This window comes from Triturus cristatus, chromosome 4_1, assembly GCF_964204655.1.
Source record: "Triturus cristatus chromosome 4_1, aTriCri1.1, whole genome shotgun sequence".
Classification (NCBI taxonomy): Eukaryota; Metazoa; Chordata; class Amphibia; order Caudata; family Salamandridae; genus Triturus; species Triturus cristatus.
Genome location: NC_140585.1, coordinates 280,215,695 through 280,230,742, shown reverse-complemented (window position 1 = coordinate 280,230,742; position 15,048 = coordinate 280,215,695). Strand labels below are relative to the sequence as shown.

At 49.1% G+C, this 15,048-nt stretch overlaps 2 protein-coding genes across 2 annotated transcripts in view; both read left to right on the top strand.

Annotated features, from left to right (window-relative positions):
- Window positions 1-15,048, top strand: part of LOC146854269 (protein mono-ADP-ribosyltransferase PARP12-like) — a 490,642-nt gene that overhangs the window by 168,155 nt on the left and 307,439 nt on the right. The window lies entirely within an intron of this gene.
- Window positions 1-15,048, top strand: part of LOC146854272 (uncharacterized) — a 28,168-nt gene that overhangs the window by 8,501 nt on the left and 4,619 nt on the right. The window lies entirely within an intron of this gene.

The window sequence follows — 15,048 nt, the reverse complement described above, 5'->3', positions numbered from 1 at the left end:
CCTCCACCCCCACCCCATGACTTCCCTCCACTTCCCCCAGACCATTCCACTCCAGTCGGGGGAAGACTCCACCAATTCCTCCCTGCCTGGGCAAACATCACTTCACACAGGTGGGTCCACCAAATAATTCAATCAGGCTACTGTCTCGAACTAACATCTACCCCCCCAACCATACCACCCAAACACCGTCCAATGTCACAAGAACATCTGTTATTATTAATGCAGGAGGTAATATCCCTCTTACAAAAAAGTGCACTAGAACCAGTTCCCTGCACCAACAAAACAAGGGAGTTTACTCCCTTTATTTTCTCATACCAAAGAAGGACTGATCTCTAAGGCCTATTTTAGACCTCAGGCCCCTAAACCTCTACATACACCAAGACCACTTCCACATGGTCACACTTCAGCAGGTCCTTCCTCTACTTTCCCAGGGCGACTTCCTTGCTACTCTAGACCTCAAGGACGCCTATTTCCACATTCCCATTCACAGTGCTCACAGAAAATATCTCAGATTCATAGTGGACGGTCAGCACTATCAATTCAAAGTACTCCCATTTGGATTCACCACAGCACCAAGAGTGTTTACCAAGTGCCTAGCAGTGGTGACAGCACACCTAAGAAGACAACACATCCATGTTTTCCCATATCTAGACGACTGGCTCATAAAAGCCAGCTCATACAATCAGTGTGTACAACACACTCACGCCACTATTCAACAACTTCGCAACCTGGGGTTCACAATAAACCACGCCAAGTCCCAGCTGCAACCGTCCCACACACAACAATACCTCAGTGCCACAATAGACACCTCAAGGGCGCTAGCCTATCCCAGCCCCGCCAGGATAGCGAGCATGCAAGCTCTTCTCACCTGATTCCAACCCCAACACTCTCTTCCTGATCGAGTGTTCATGCAACTCATAGGGATGATGGCCTCTTGCATATTCATAGTGCCTCATGCAAGACTCCAGATGCGTCCTCTCCAAGAGTGCTTAGCACGCCAATGGAACCAGGCTCAAGGTCAGCTAACAGATCTGGTGTTGGTAGACAGTCGTACCCATCGCTCTCTGCAGTGGTGGATCACCAAGAACCTTTCCAAAGGGCGACTGTTCCTCGAGCCAGTTCCTCAAATAGTCATGACAGCGGATGCATCGCTCTCCGGCTGGGGAGCTCACTTACTACATCACACCATGCAGGGCAGGTGGACACCTCAACAAAAGTTACTCCACAGCAACCACCTGGAGTTACTAGCCATATTCCTAGCCTTGAAAGCATTTCAAAAACACATATCAGGCAAGGTTGTCTTAGTCCACACGGACAGCATGACAGCCATGTACTACATACAAAACAAGGCGGGACACGCTCTCTCAGCTCGCACAGAGCATATGGAGGTGGGCTATACCTCAGAACATTTTTCTCCTAGACCAAACACAACAAATCCATGAGTGGGAACTTCATCCACAAGTTCTTCAACAGTTTTTTCAGATGTGGGGGCAACCACAGATAGACCTCTTCGCCACCCAAGAAAACGCCAAATACCCAAAAGACAGCTGTCAGTGTCCTGAACCACACCTTTAGCTCCTGACTGGTAAGTGAGGAAGCTATCTTATAGGTCTCCTTGGGTCCTGGCTGTTAGTCTGTTGGAGGATGTGGGGTCACTACTCTTTGTAGGGAACACCCCTTCTCCACCCTTTGTTCTGCCATCTGAGGAGCCACTAACTCAGGCTGGACAGTTGCCTGACTAGTCAGGTCTTGTTGTTGGTTAGGGGGGGCTGTACCAGTGCCATGGTTGGAGTTTTCCCTCACTGGGATAGAATCTCCCTGGCTCTCTGGAACTGTGGCTAACAGTTTCCCACCTTTCCTACCCTGTTTCTTCTCACTCTTTTGGGACTCAGCTGCACTGACTGCAGGTTGAGCCCCCACGGGTTCTTTGGGCGAGGCCTCGCATTGGGCCAGCACCTCTCTTTGGCTCAGTTCCACATCTAAGTGGTCATTTCCCAAGAGACAATCAAGGGGGGGGGGGGTTTATTGACTATCACTTTTCTCCATCTAAGGGACCCAGCTGTGGCTAGGGGCACTATAGCCACAGGCCTAACAGTGAATCCCCCTGGGACAGTCCTTACCCTTCTTGTTTCCCCTGGGACATACTGGTGTGGGAATACCAACCTGTCATGTACCACAGTGTGACTGACACAGGTATCTCTCAGGGTAGTGGCTGGGATTCCGTTCACCAGTAGGTGGTGGAAGTGTCTACTCCCCTCTGGGATCTGCAGCTTGCTTCTTGGGCCCATTCCCCAGTTGAAAGCTAGGAGGACTTCCTCATCTGAGGACCCTCCCTCCCAAGCTACACTGGCAACCCCTGGGCCTACACTAGTCACCCCTGGAGCTGTACTAGAGATCTTGTTTTTAGGACAGCTAGAGTCCTGGGTGTGGTGTCCAGACTTCTGACAGTTGAAACACCATATTCTGTTGGGATCCCAACTCTTACCTTGGTACCCTGTTTTAGTTTGTGAGGTGTCTTTGGGCCCACCCTCCTGGTCAGGTTTTTGGGGGGCTACCTGGGACTACTTACTTTTACCCACAAGGGGTTCACTCTCTTTCTTCTGGGGAGGCTTTGGGACCCCTTTGTTTTGGTCACTCCCAGTGGACGTCCTAGTCACCCTAGTCTTGACCTAGTGGTCTGCCTTTTTTCCCAATTCTTGGGGAGAAATTAGACCTAGGTCTACCAAATGCTGATGCAACTTTTCATTTGTGCAGTTACTTAATATATGTTCCTTCATGAATAAATTGTACAATCCAGTAAAATCCTGCACACCATGTCCAGCTAACCAACCATCCAGTGTCTTTACAGAGAAGTCTACAAAGTCAATCCATGACTGGGTCTGGGTTTTGTGAGCCCCCCTGAATCTAATTCTATACTCCTCAGTAGTGAATCCAAATCCCTCAATCAGAGCCTTCCTCATGAGGTCATAGGATCCTGCCTCTGGCCCAGAGAGGGTCAGAAGCCCGTCTCTGAAGTTACCAGAGAACAGTTCCCACAGGAGTGCCCCCCAGAGAGGTTTCTTTACTCTTCTTATTTCACAAGCCCTCTCAAAGGCTGTGAACCATTTGGTGATGTCATCACCTTCCTCAAACTTGGGGACAATCCCTTTGGGGATTTTAGGTTCAGAAGTTTCCTCCCTATCCTTGTTTTTATTATTGCTGCCACCATTAATGGGTGCTAAACCCATCTCTCTCCTTTCTTTTTCTAGAGCCAGGAACCTGGACTCTAGCTCTACTCTTTTGGCCAGCCTTGCTAAAAGGCTGTCCTCTTCACTGGTGGTTCCCCCAGTGATCTTTCTGGTACCAGAGTCACCTGTGTGATCTCTAGGTCCCCAGATGCTAATTCTTGGATTGAAGGGTATGGGTGCCCTCTCCTCCCTGGGGAATAGTATGGGGGGGTTATTATCCACCTCCTCTTCTTCCCCTTCCTCATCTGACTGGTCGTCACCATGTTCAGATGTGTGGTCCTTAGCATACTCAGCCAAGAGCTCATGGAGCCCTAGTTTGGTTGGATGCAGGCCCATTGGTATATTTTTGAGTTTGCATAGAGACCTCAATTCCTTGAAAGACAAGTGTAAGTAAAGTGTGAGGTCGAGCTCCTCCACCAGGTCCATGTTATTATTTTCACTAATAGCTGGGTTTGTTTGAGTCATTCTAACCTGACCGTTCTAATCCTCTGCCCTGACTATAGTGACTTTTATTTTTCTAAAATTCTAATGGGACTTAAGCAAGGCCCTAGCAAGACTTTTAGTAATTTTGGAAAAGACCAATCAGAATTCTAAAGGCAATTTTTAAGAGTTCTGTCGTGTGATCAGATGGTAACCAAGTAGTCCAACAAATGTAAGTTTGTATCCCACCGCTGATCCACCAATGTGAGAAAGTGGCTCTGTATATACTGTTCCCAAATAGGTACAGGGTGTACAGAGTCCACAGTCCCCAAGGGTTTGACAGGCTAAAGTTAGATATAACCTTACTCTCTAAAGTGGTAGCTTGGTCGAGCAGTAAGGCAGTATCAGAGGACAGTGTAAAGCCTTTGTTGTACACACTCAGTCAGCAAATGGTCTCACACACTCAATAACTGAACTCTAGGCCAATGGTTTAGATATAAAAAATATATGCTTATTTTATTTTAGAACCAACAATTGGAATTAAAATATACTTTTTCAGAATGAGTTGCTTTATATAAATACTTTTGCAAGATGTAATTGACTTTTGTAAACAGTTACAAGTGGTTGCAATAGGCAACACTATTTTAAACACAATAATGCATTGAGTTCAATGGAAGTTTCATGTTATTTGCCACAGATTACTTTTAGGATTACTTTTGGAATTCCAGGACTGGATCCTAGATTCAGTCCTGGGTCAGTACTCAGAATCAAGTGATGAAAGTCGATTTAATGACTGTAATGATTTTAAACAATATTTAGCTATTTTAAAAGTTGACACTTAGAAAATATTTCAAAGAAAACAGTCAATGATTCCCTTTGGAAGAAAATTCAGGTTACAGGTACAGAATGTTCTCGTTACTTTTGTAATCCAGTACTGGGTGCCTAGACTCAGTACTGGGACCTTTATCCAAAACAGGTAAGTAATTACGTTTTCAGATATTATACGATTTTTGAAGAATATTTAAAGATTGCAGAAATCGACACTTAGAAGAAATTTCACAGAAAAACAGTCAATGGTTTCCTATGGAAGAAAATTGAGTTAAGGGTAAGTACAGTTGTAAGTATTTTCCAGAGTCAGTGCTGGGCACCAAGATCCAGCACTGGGAGCTCACCTAAGAGCAGGTGAGTAATTTCGTTTTCGTTACTCGGCTGATTTTTGGTGAATTTTTTAAGATTTGAAAAGTCCACACTTACAAGAAATTTCAGGAAAAAGCCAGTCAATGTTCCCCTATGAAGAAAATTGAGTTATCGGTTTAAAGGTAAGTACTCGACTGGCAGAGTTGAGGTTCTGGGCATAGACTCAGGGGTCCCCCAGGGTCAGGTAAGTACAGTTGGTTCACCCTCAGCGGCTCTAGGGCGGCCGGGTGCAGAGAGAGTTAGGCCCAATGTTATCCTATGAGGGATAGGGGGGGCCTTGGTTGGTGGCTGCTGACTGGCAAGCCACGCGGCTGTGGGAGCTGGGCTCCTGGTCACTTACTCAGGGCAAGTGGGGAAGTAGGTAGGTGTAGAGTTTTCACTGCCAGGGCCACTCGGGCGGCTGGGTGCAGAGTGCTTTTGAGCCTTCGGGCGCTCAATTGATTTCAATGGGAAATCTCCGGTTTAGAAAAAGACTGCAAGCTCAGGGACGAGGACTCTTCAGGTGCCACCACCACTTCGAGAGGTAAGTTGGTGGATAGGTAGGTACCCCGGGATTGGGCACAGGGGGCCGTGGGGCGCCGCGTGCAGGGGTGCCTTTTGGTGTTGGGAAATCTTACCCTCTGTTGATCGCGGTTGGGGGGGCACATTGTTCTGACCCTGCAGGCTTCTTCAGGAGTGTCGAGGGAGGTCCTTGGGTGCCGGACTCGGGGATCACAGTCGCCGTGGGGTCATCCTCAGGGTCTTTGTTCACTCCGGCACAGGCCAGGCTTGGCTGGTGCAGAGTGTGCTGGGTTCGGGGTTCCGGGCTGCTGCCAGGGATTAGAAGTAGATTTTGAGTAGAGCCTCTACTCATGGGAGTCCCAGGGGCTTAGAGTCAAAAGTTAGCCAGGTCCTCCGGGGTTTGTGAGGTTGCTGGCCACAAGAGATGCCGGGTTGGAGTTGGTTCGAGGGTCGACAGGCCGGTAGGGCTGGTGCCAAAGCAGTTTATGTCTTCCTCTTAGCAGCTGCAGGGCAGGTCTTCTTTCTTCTAGCTCTTCTTCGGATTTTGGAATCTGGAATCTAGGGAAGGAAGGTTCAGGGTGCCCCTAAATACTAGATTTAGGGGCGTTACAGGTAGGTGAAGGGCAGGAACCAATGGGTCACTGTCCTGGGGTGGGTACACCCCCTATCCTGCCTCTCTCCTGTGGGAGGGGGGCAGTAGCCTAGTCCTGATTGGGTAGGGCTTCCCATCTTCAAGATGGCGAGAGCCCGGGGATGTGCTTCACTTCGCCTCCCCCACCTGAGGGGTGGGGTTGGCAGGCTGGGACATCCCCTGTCCTTATTTGGGGTTTCCGGCCAAGCTTCCCGCCAGAGTGGGGGGTTGCAGTAGCCTGGGGAAGCTCACAGAGGCGGCATGCTTTTGAAGCTTCCCCCTGCCCATCCTGGGGGAGGAGATTTAGCACCTTGCCCAGGATGTGCACTATTGGAGAGCAGGGGCTCTCCTACCCAGGGGTCCAGCAACATGTCTGCTGTGTGGCAGCCTAGGCAGCCTCCGAACAGATGTGGATTGTAGGTTAGTGTGAGAAAGTGCCATCTTTCTTGCATGGTATGCCCCCACTTTTTGCTGAATTGCTGAATGTACTTTGACTGAGCGTGCCCTGGACTCCTGCCAATCAGGTGCCCAGGGCCTATGTTCCTTCCCTAAAACAAACCAAACCCAAATTGGCAAACCCTGGCCACATGTCAGCCCCTGGTAAATGGTACCCTAGGTACCCAGGGCTTTGTGACCAGGGAAGGCCTCTAAGGGCTGCAGCACTCCTTGTGCCACCTTAGAGGCCCTGTACCCTTACACACACTGCCTTTGCAGGCTGAGTGTTTGGGTGCAAGACAAAAACAAAGTCGACATGGCACACATCCCCGTGTGCCATGCCCATCACCTACACTGCCATGGCATACATCAGTTACCCCTTTAGCTGGGTGCCTTATGCCAATGGTGTGGGCACAGGAGCAGGAGCCCTGTGCCCCTACAGTACCCAGGTCCATTCCTGAGCACTATAAGTGCAGTGCTGCCATTTAAGAGTACATGGTGCTGAGATCTCGTCAAACGCGAGCTCCACAGTACCATAATGGCAACACTAAAGACTAAGAAGTTTGGTATCAAACTTCTCAGCACATTAAACCCACACTGATGCCAGTGTGGGATTTAATGTACCCAGCACCCCAGAGGGCATCTTAGAGGTGCCCCCTTAAACCTAACCTACAATCCACGTCTGCTCTGAGGCTGCCTAGGCTGCCACCCAGCAGACATGTTGCTGGACCCCTGGGTAGGAGAGCCCCTGCTCTCCTGGGTCTGCAACAATGCACATCCTTGGCGAGGTGCTAAATCTCCTCCCCCAGGATGGGCAGGGGGAAGCTTCAAAGGCATGCCGCCTCTGTGAGCTTCCCCAGGCCCCTGCAACCCCCCACTCTGGCGGGAAGCTTTGGCCGGAAACCCCAAATAAGGACAGGGGATGTGCCAGCCTGCCAACCCCACCCCTCCGGTGGGGGAGGCGAGGTGAAGCACATCTCCGGGCTCTCGCCATCTGGAAGATGGGGAGCCCTACCCTATCAGGACTAGGCTACTGCCCCCCTCCCACAGGAGAGGGGCAGGATAGGGGGTGTACCCACCCCAGGACAGGGACCCATTGGTCCCTGCCCTTTACCTGCCTGTAACGCCCCTAAATCTAGTATTTAGGGGCACCCTGAACCTTCCTTCCCCAGATTCCAGATTCAAAACTACGAAGAGCAAGAAGAAAGAAGATCTGCCCTGCAGCTGCTGAAAAGAGGAAGACACCAACTGCTTTGGCCCCAGCCCTACCGGCCTGTCGACCCTCGAACCTGCTCCTGCTCCAACCTGGTATCTCTTGTGGCTAGCAACCTCACCAACCCCGGAGGACCTGGCTACCTTTTGGCTCTAAGCCCCTGGGACTCCCATGAGTAGAGGCTCTACTCAAAACCTATCTCTAATCCCTGGCAGCAGCCCGGAACCGCGAACCCAGCACACTCTGCACCAGCCAAGCCTGGCCAGTGCCGGAGTGAACAAAGACCCTGAGGACGACCCCACGGCGACTGTGACCCCGAATCCGGCACCCAAGGACCTCCCTCGACACTCCTAAAGAAGCCTGCAGCCTCAGAACAAGGTGCCCCCCCAACCGCGATCAACAGAAGGTAAGATTTCCCGACACCAAAAGGCACCCCTGCACGCTGCGCCCCACGGCCCCCTGTGCCCAATCCCGGGGTACCTACCTATCCTCCAACTGCCCAACTTACCTTTTGAAGTGGTGGTGGCACCTGAAGAGTCCTCGTCCCCGAGCTTGCAGTCTTTTTCTAAACCGGAGATTTCCCATTGAAATCATTTGAGCGCCCGAAGGCTCAAAAGCACTCTGCACCCAGCCGCCCAAGTGGCCCTGGCAGTGAAAACTCTACTCCTACCTACTTCCCCACTTGCCCTGAGTAAGTGACCAGGATCCCAGCTCCCACAGCCGCGTGGCATGCCAGTCAGCAGCCACCAACCAAGGCCCCCCTATCCCTCATAGGATAACATTGGGCCTAACTCTCTCTGCACCCGGCCGCCCTAGAGCTGCTGAGGGTGAACCAACTGTACCTACCTGACCCTGGGGGACCCCTGAGTCTATGCCCAGAACCTCAACTCTGCCAGTCGAGTACTTACCCTTAAACCGTAAACTCTATTTTCCTCATAGGGTAACATTGACTGGCTTTTTCCTGAAATTTCTTCTAAGTGTGGACTTTTCAAATCTTAAAATATTCACCAAAAATCAGCCGAGTAACGAAAACGAAATTACTCACCTGCTCTTAGGTGAGCTCCCAGTGCTGGATCTTGGTGCCCAGCACTGACTCTGAAAAATACTTACAACTGTACTTACCCTTAACTCAATTTTCTTCCATAGGAAACCATTGACTGTTTTTCTGTGAAATTTCTTTTAAGTGTCGATTTCTGCAATCTTTGAATATTCTTCAAAAATCGTATAATATCTGAAAACGTAATTACTTACCTGTTTTGGATAAAGGTCCCAGTGCTGAGTCTAGGCACCCAGTACTGGATTACAAAAGTAACGAGAACATACTGTACCTGTAACCTGAATATTCTTCCATAGGGAATCATTGACTGTTTTCTTTTAAATATTTTCAAAGTGTCAACTTTTAAAATAGCTAAATATTGTTTAAATCATTACAGTAATTAAGTCGACTTTCATCACTTGATTCTGAGTACTGACCCAGGACTGAATCTAGGATCCAGTCCTGGAATTCCAAAAGTAATCTAAAAAGTAATCTGTTGCAACTAACTTGAATTTACCATTGAAATCAATGCATTGTTGTGTTTAAAATAGAGTTGCCTATTGCAACCACATGTAACTGTTTACAAAAGTCATTTGCACATTGCAAAAGTATTTATATGAAACATCTCTTGCTGAGAAAGTATATTTTAAATCCAAGTGTTGGTTCTAAAATAAAACAAGCATATATTTTTTATATATAAACAATTGGCCTAGAGTTCAGTTATTGAGTGTGTGAGACCATTTGCTGACTGAGTGTGTACAACAAATGCTTTACACTGTCCTCTGATACTGCCTTACTGCTCGACCAAGCTACCACTTTAGAGAGTAAGGTTATATCTAACTTTAACCTCTGTCAAACCCTGGGGGACTGTGGACTCTGTACACCCTGTACCTATTAAGGAACAGTATGTACAGAGCCACTTTCTCACAGTTAGGTTTCAGGGGGCCTCTCTAAGATGCCCTCTGTGGTGCTTGGTACATTAAATCCCACACTGGCATCAGTGTGGATTTAATGTGCTGAGCAGTTTGATACCAAACTTCTCAGGCTTCAGTGCTGCCATTATGGTGCTGTGGAGTTCGTGTTTGACAAGCTCCCAGCACCATGTATTCTTTTTTTTTTTTTTTTTTTTTTTTTTTTTTTTTTTTTTTGAAAACCTTTATTGATAGTTCAATAAGAACAAGCATGGGCCTACAACCCCCCGGGGCCGGCCGCTAAGCAATCAGAGCAATAACGACAAGTATAAACACAGGCAGCACTTCAGGGAGCAACATCGTACTACTAATACTGTGAACAGCGTAAGTAGGGCACCAGGAGAAAAAGGTTTTCATTTTATGATGAAACAAGGCAGAAGGATCAGGTGACAAGCAATTTTAAAACAACGATCACGGATATGCAGAGTAATGGACGTTAGCGATTTACAGCAATCTATTCGGTCAATGGCGCAAACACAAGAACATCAGGATGGAGAAAAACACAGTCTACAGCTGCGCCCACAGTCCCCTGCCAGAACTCCCCAAGAACACCCCGGAAGTTGTGAACACATGGAACGGCAACGAGGCATAGCAAAAGGAGGTGTATCACGCTGATCCCAGAAAAAGAAAGACAAAAAGAATCAGAGAAGAAAAAGGAGGCCATGGAAAAAGATGAAGAAATACAGAGTCCCCTCCCCCAACCCCCCACCCTGCACCTCTGCAGATGAGTACGGCCCCCCCCCCAGCAGTGTGCCTGTCGCCCTGGAATCAGACCCGAAATGTAGGAGAATAGGGAAAAAGAAGTAGGAAAGGACCCCCACCAGACGGGGGGGTAGAGAAAGTATGTATAAACTGGAGGAGGGCCTTCATAACAGACCCCCGGCTACTCCCACCCGCACGGTAAGGTTCCCCTAAAGTGAACAAGGAACAGCACAAAAACAATCTTCTCAAACCACGATGGGGAGCATTATGCGTCTATTGTGCCAGTAGCCATGTCAGGAGAGCACACCACCCCAAGCCCGCCCGTCCACTAGGCGCCCCCGAGGGGCCAGCCTCATCCCTGACCACTCAGTGGAATTCTGCCCATGCCAACCCCTCGACCCAGCACCATACCCAATGTTCCTAGGCAGAGGAATGTCCAACAACGACAGAGAAGCGACGCACACAGGTGGGGTGGAAGTCTCTGAGCATCAACACAGTCCGCCGCGTGAGGAAACAGGCTTCCAAGTGCTGCCCTAGGATCTGCACTGCACGCAAGGTTCAGGAAGGCAGAAGCAGCCAAAAGAGACATTAGTTGCTGGAGTTGTCTCTGGGTCGCAGGAGGGCATGCACGGGATGAGGCCACCACATCCCACTCAGGTCCAACGCCTCCGGGACAGATCAGGCCCTCAGAAGATCGAACACACTGTAGCATACTGGCCGGGGCGTCCAGTCGTGTACTAACCTCAGGGGGGGCCGCCACAGCGTCCTCCTGCGCGCAGTGTGGGTAGACTCTGTGTTCGTGCGGACAGGCGGGCCGCCACTGCCCCAACTCCGACGCCACACCATCGAGCTTACTCCCCAAGATCACGAAACCATGAACCAAGGAGGAGTGAAGAGTACCAAGAGCCTCGAGGAGGTCGCCGTACCCCAGCTCAGCTCTCTGTGATCTCGCCGCCACACTCCCAAAAATCGTACGCTCACAGGCCCGCTGCGGCCCAGCGGACAGGATGGTAGGCTTCATCGACCCAAGATGGCCGCCAAGTATGCCCGACCCTCACCGGGGCCGGGACCCCAGGGCAAGCGTCGCGATGTCCCCGTCGCGGGTGACCGGGTTCCGGGGGCAGGCAAAAAACTATCCGTGGTCACGGGCAACAGTCGTCCCCACCACGGACCAGCTCCCGTAGAAATCCGGGGGCGGCCCGCAATGATCGGGGCAGGATACGGACGGCGGCCGGGCAGCTCACCAGCAAGGCAGGGGCAGTCACCGGAGGATCTAAGATTTGCACCCCCGGTCATGCACTCGGTCAGCTACACTGGGCAGTAGAAGTGACCACGCCGAAATGTAGGCCGAGTTTGGCACCGCTCCGGTGGGCCGACTCCACCCAGTCACCACCGGCCGCTGTTGTCGCACTGCCACCCGGCCACGGCGTCCACTCGATGTCCCGGCTCCAGGGCCGCACAGGCCGCAAAGTTCAGATACAGTTTTCTCCGGCGATAGCACGGCTAGAAACCTCGGAGTCACACCGTCGGGAGCCCCTCTCCTTCAGAAACACGACCACGTAGCACAAGTTGAGGATCTCAGGCAGGATATCCGTGCGGGATGCGGAGGCTCACGGAGCCGGGGGTCTACGCTGCCGTCCCGGTCGCCATCTTGGCTCCTCCTACCATGTATTCTTAAATGGCGGCACTGCACTTACAGGGCCTAGGACAGGACCTGGGTACTGTAGGGGCACAGGGCTCCTGCCTCTGTGCCCACACCACTGGCATAGGGCACCCAGCTAGAGGGGTGGCTGATTTATGCCAGGGCAGTGTAGGTTGTGGGCATGGCACACAGGGATGTGTGCTATGTCGACTCTCTGTTTTGTCTTGTACCCAGACACTCAGCCTGCCAGGGCAGTGTGTGAGTGTTAGGGTACAGGGCCTCTAAGGGTGGCACAATGAGTGCTGCAGCCCTTGGAGGCCTTCCCTGGTCACAAGGCCCTGGGTACCTAGGGTACCACTTACCAGGGGCTGACATGTGGCCAGGGTTTGGCAATTTGGTTTTGAGGTTTTTGTTTAGGGAAGGAGCATAGGCCCTGGGCACCTGATTGGCAGGAGTCCAGGGCACGCTCAGTCAAAGTACATTCAGCAATTCAGCAAAAAGTGGGGGCATACCATGCAAGAAAAGATGGCACTTTCTCACACCTTGGCGCAACAACATCAACTGTTGCATGGCTAAACACTTCTAAGGTCCCAAAGGTGAGACCTATTGGCTATGCCAATGCTTTTTAACTGTCTTCTCACTATCACAAGTGTTTGCAGAGTGACTAGTTAACCTTGAGTTCCTAACGAATGACCCGGGATCCCTGGATAGGACCATTTATGGGCAGAAACATGTTGACCCTTGTGAGGGATATATTTGATTAATCCCCAGTCCTCTTGTTAAACTCTTTCCCTGAGGCCACCAAATAAAGCCAACGTGGGCCCTGGAGATAGTTTTACTTATCACCATCCTCACACTTTGTTTTGCACTCTGCCCCTCACTTACCCTCTTCCACCGCTCATATTTGCGAAAACACCTCCGCTCCTCTCCTCAGGGGAGTTTTAGCCCACGCTATGGACCTTGCAGTCCAGGTGTGAGGAGGGAACCCAAGCATGTCACCCTCGGGTGAGTGAGGGTTCTTGTCCTAAAAAGATTCCTTTTCTGGTTGTCTCACTATGAACTGCTATTTGCTAGCATACAGGACCTAGTCCTGTTTGTTTGATTAAGTAGCCAAACATACATTTTGTGATTTTCTTCCACTTTACTGCAGCTAACATCCTACATCGGCACAGGAAGTGATATCACATCCTGCATTACTTCAGTATTGGAACTTTCATAGATTTACATGCTTGAATCATTCCCCGTCGTCGAGATGGGAGTCCCCGGTACTATATAATAATAATAATACAAAGTTAAGATAGAGCATTAAGGCCCTAGGCAGTTCAATTTTGCAACTTATCATAGTCTACTTAAAAAAGAGCAAATCAAACAAAAATGGGGAGAAAGAGGTCAGGTTCACAGAGGACTCAGCCTCTTTACTTCAATGAACAAGCAAGAAGAGTCCCACTGTATTCAAATTCATTATCTTCCCAGCAAATCTTATGGTTTAAGAAAAGCAATACGTTTTCTTAAAAAAACCCTCACCCACCAAAGTTTCCCAAGGTGGCATGCTTCATCATCGGGTTATTCCCGCCCTGCTGTGGGACAGGACGTTCTGCGACTGACAGAGACGTGGGAGCACTTTGTAGGGTTGGGACTATAAAGTTAATGATAGTATAAGAGTGGAAGTGTCAAACTAGTGGTTTAAAAAAATACCTGGCTATGTGGTAGATTAAATGTTTATTTGATCCTATATCTGGTATTGTCAAAAGGGGGGAGAGGAGAAACACACGTTAATGTGTGTCTCTCACGGTCAACATGTTTCAAGCCTATTCCCTAAGGCTTTTCATCAGAACAAATTGAATGATCACATGTACCACTTCTAATGTGAATACCACCTTGGTTTTCTTAATAAATTTTAAGGAGAGAAAAAACATGCAATACAATACCTAATTGGTATTTCTCTGCAAAAGATGTGGAAAGATAGGACATTGCATTATACATGTCATTAAAGTTATATCCAAAAAACACTTCACCATCTGTGGAATAAACGTGTTATTTTTCACTGGTTTTGTGTTAATCCTAACTTTAGTAATGATGGTGAGGTGCTACCCTTAAAATTATTCACAAACGAGACAGTTCAGGACATATAACAGAAATCAGACACTCAATGAAGTGGTTTTAGCATGCTGATGGAGAAACCTGGGTCGTTTTTCCTTTGAGTGTTCATAAAGTTTGAACCGTTTGGATTTAGGCTTGGTAGTGAGAAATAAAACTACTCTAGTTCACAAAACGGTGCTTCATATGACCGAACAAAAAACGTATTGTTTCATGGAAACATACATTTTAGTTGCTGAAATCAGGCCCCATGAGCTCAAGACGAGAGGAAGGGGCACTTGTAGTAACACACTGTAAGGAAAGGTTTATTCTATCCGTAGTTGTTGCACAATTGATCCAATGACAAAGAGAACAGGGAAAGAAGTGCTTGTTGCCCACGCGGTCAGCTATGCCGTACTTAAGTCGTCAAAGCTGCACCCTTGCCCTGCATACTAATCCTGCCCGTGGCTTCGATGATAGCCGTACAAGCGGGAACCAACCTGCTAAATAACAGGCGGTTCCTTGTTGGTGTCCTCATGTGTGAGGCTGTTAGACTGTTAGCCGTTAAAGATGGCCGCCCGTTGGTGGAACCATTTCCTAGTTTCCTTTTGCCGGGATCTGCCGGTTCGCGTCTGCTTGTCGGTTATCGTTTTGTGTATGTAAGGAAAATGCGACCCAACAATAAAATACCAGGAAGGATTGTGAATAATTAATTAGAAACGAGTGCTATGAATGAAAAAAAGAAAAATAATGCCTGGTTGTTCTTAAAAACAAATAGGGGGGCATATTTACTGATGATCCTTTTTCAAAAATTGCATGAGGCCAGAAAGACCAATTTAAACGCACTGTATTATGTAAAGGGGTGTTTTTACTGATAATCCCTATACACAAAAATGTGCGTGTGAAAGGCCAGGAAGACTATTTTAAAAGATCTACGTTATAAAAAGGCAACCTTTGTGGGTGAAAATTGGTGGAAGACCTTTGTTGGGCCACAGGA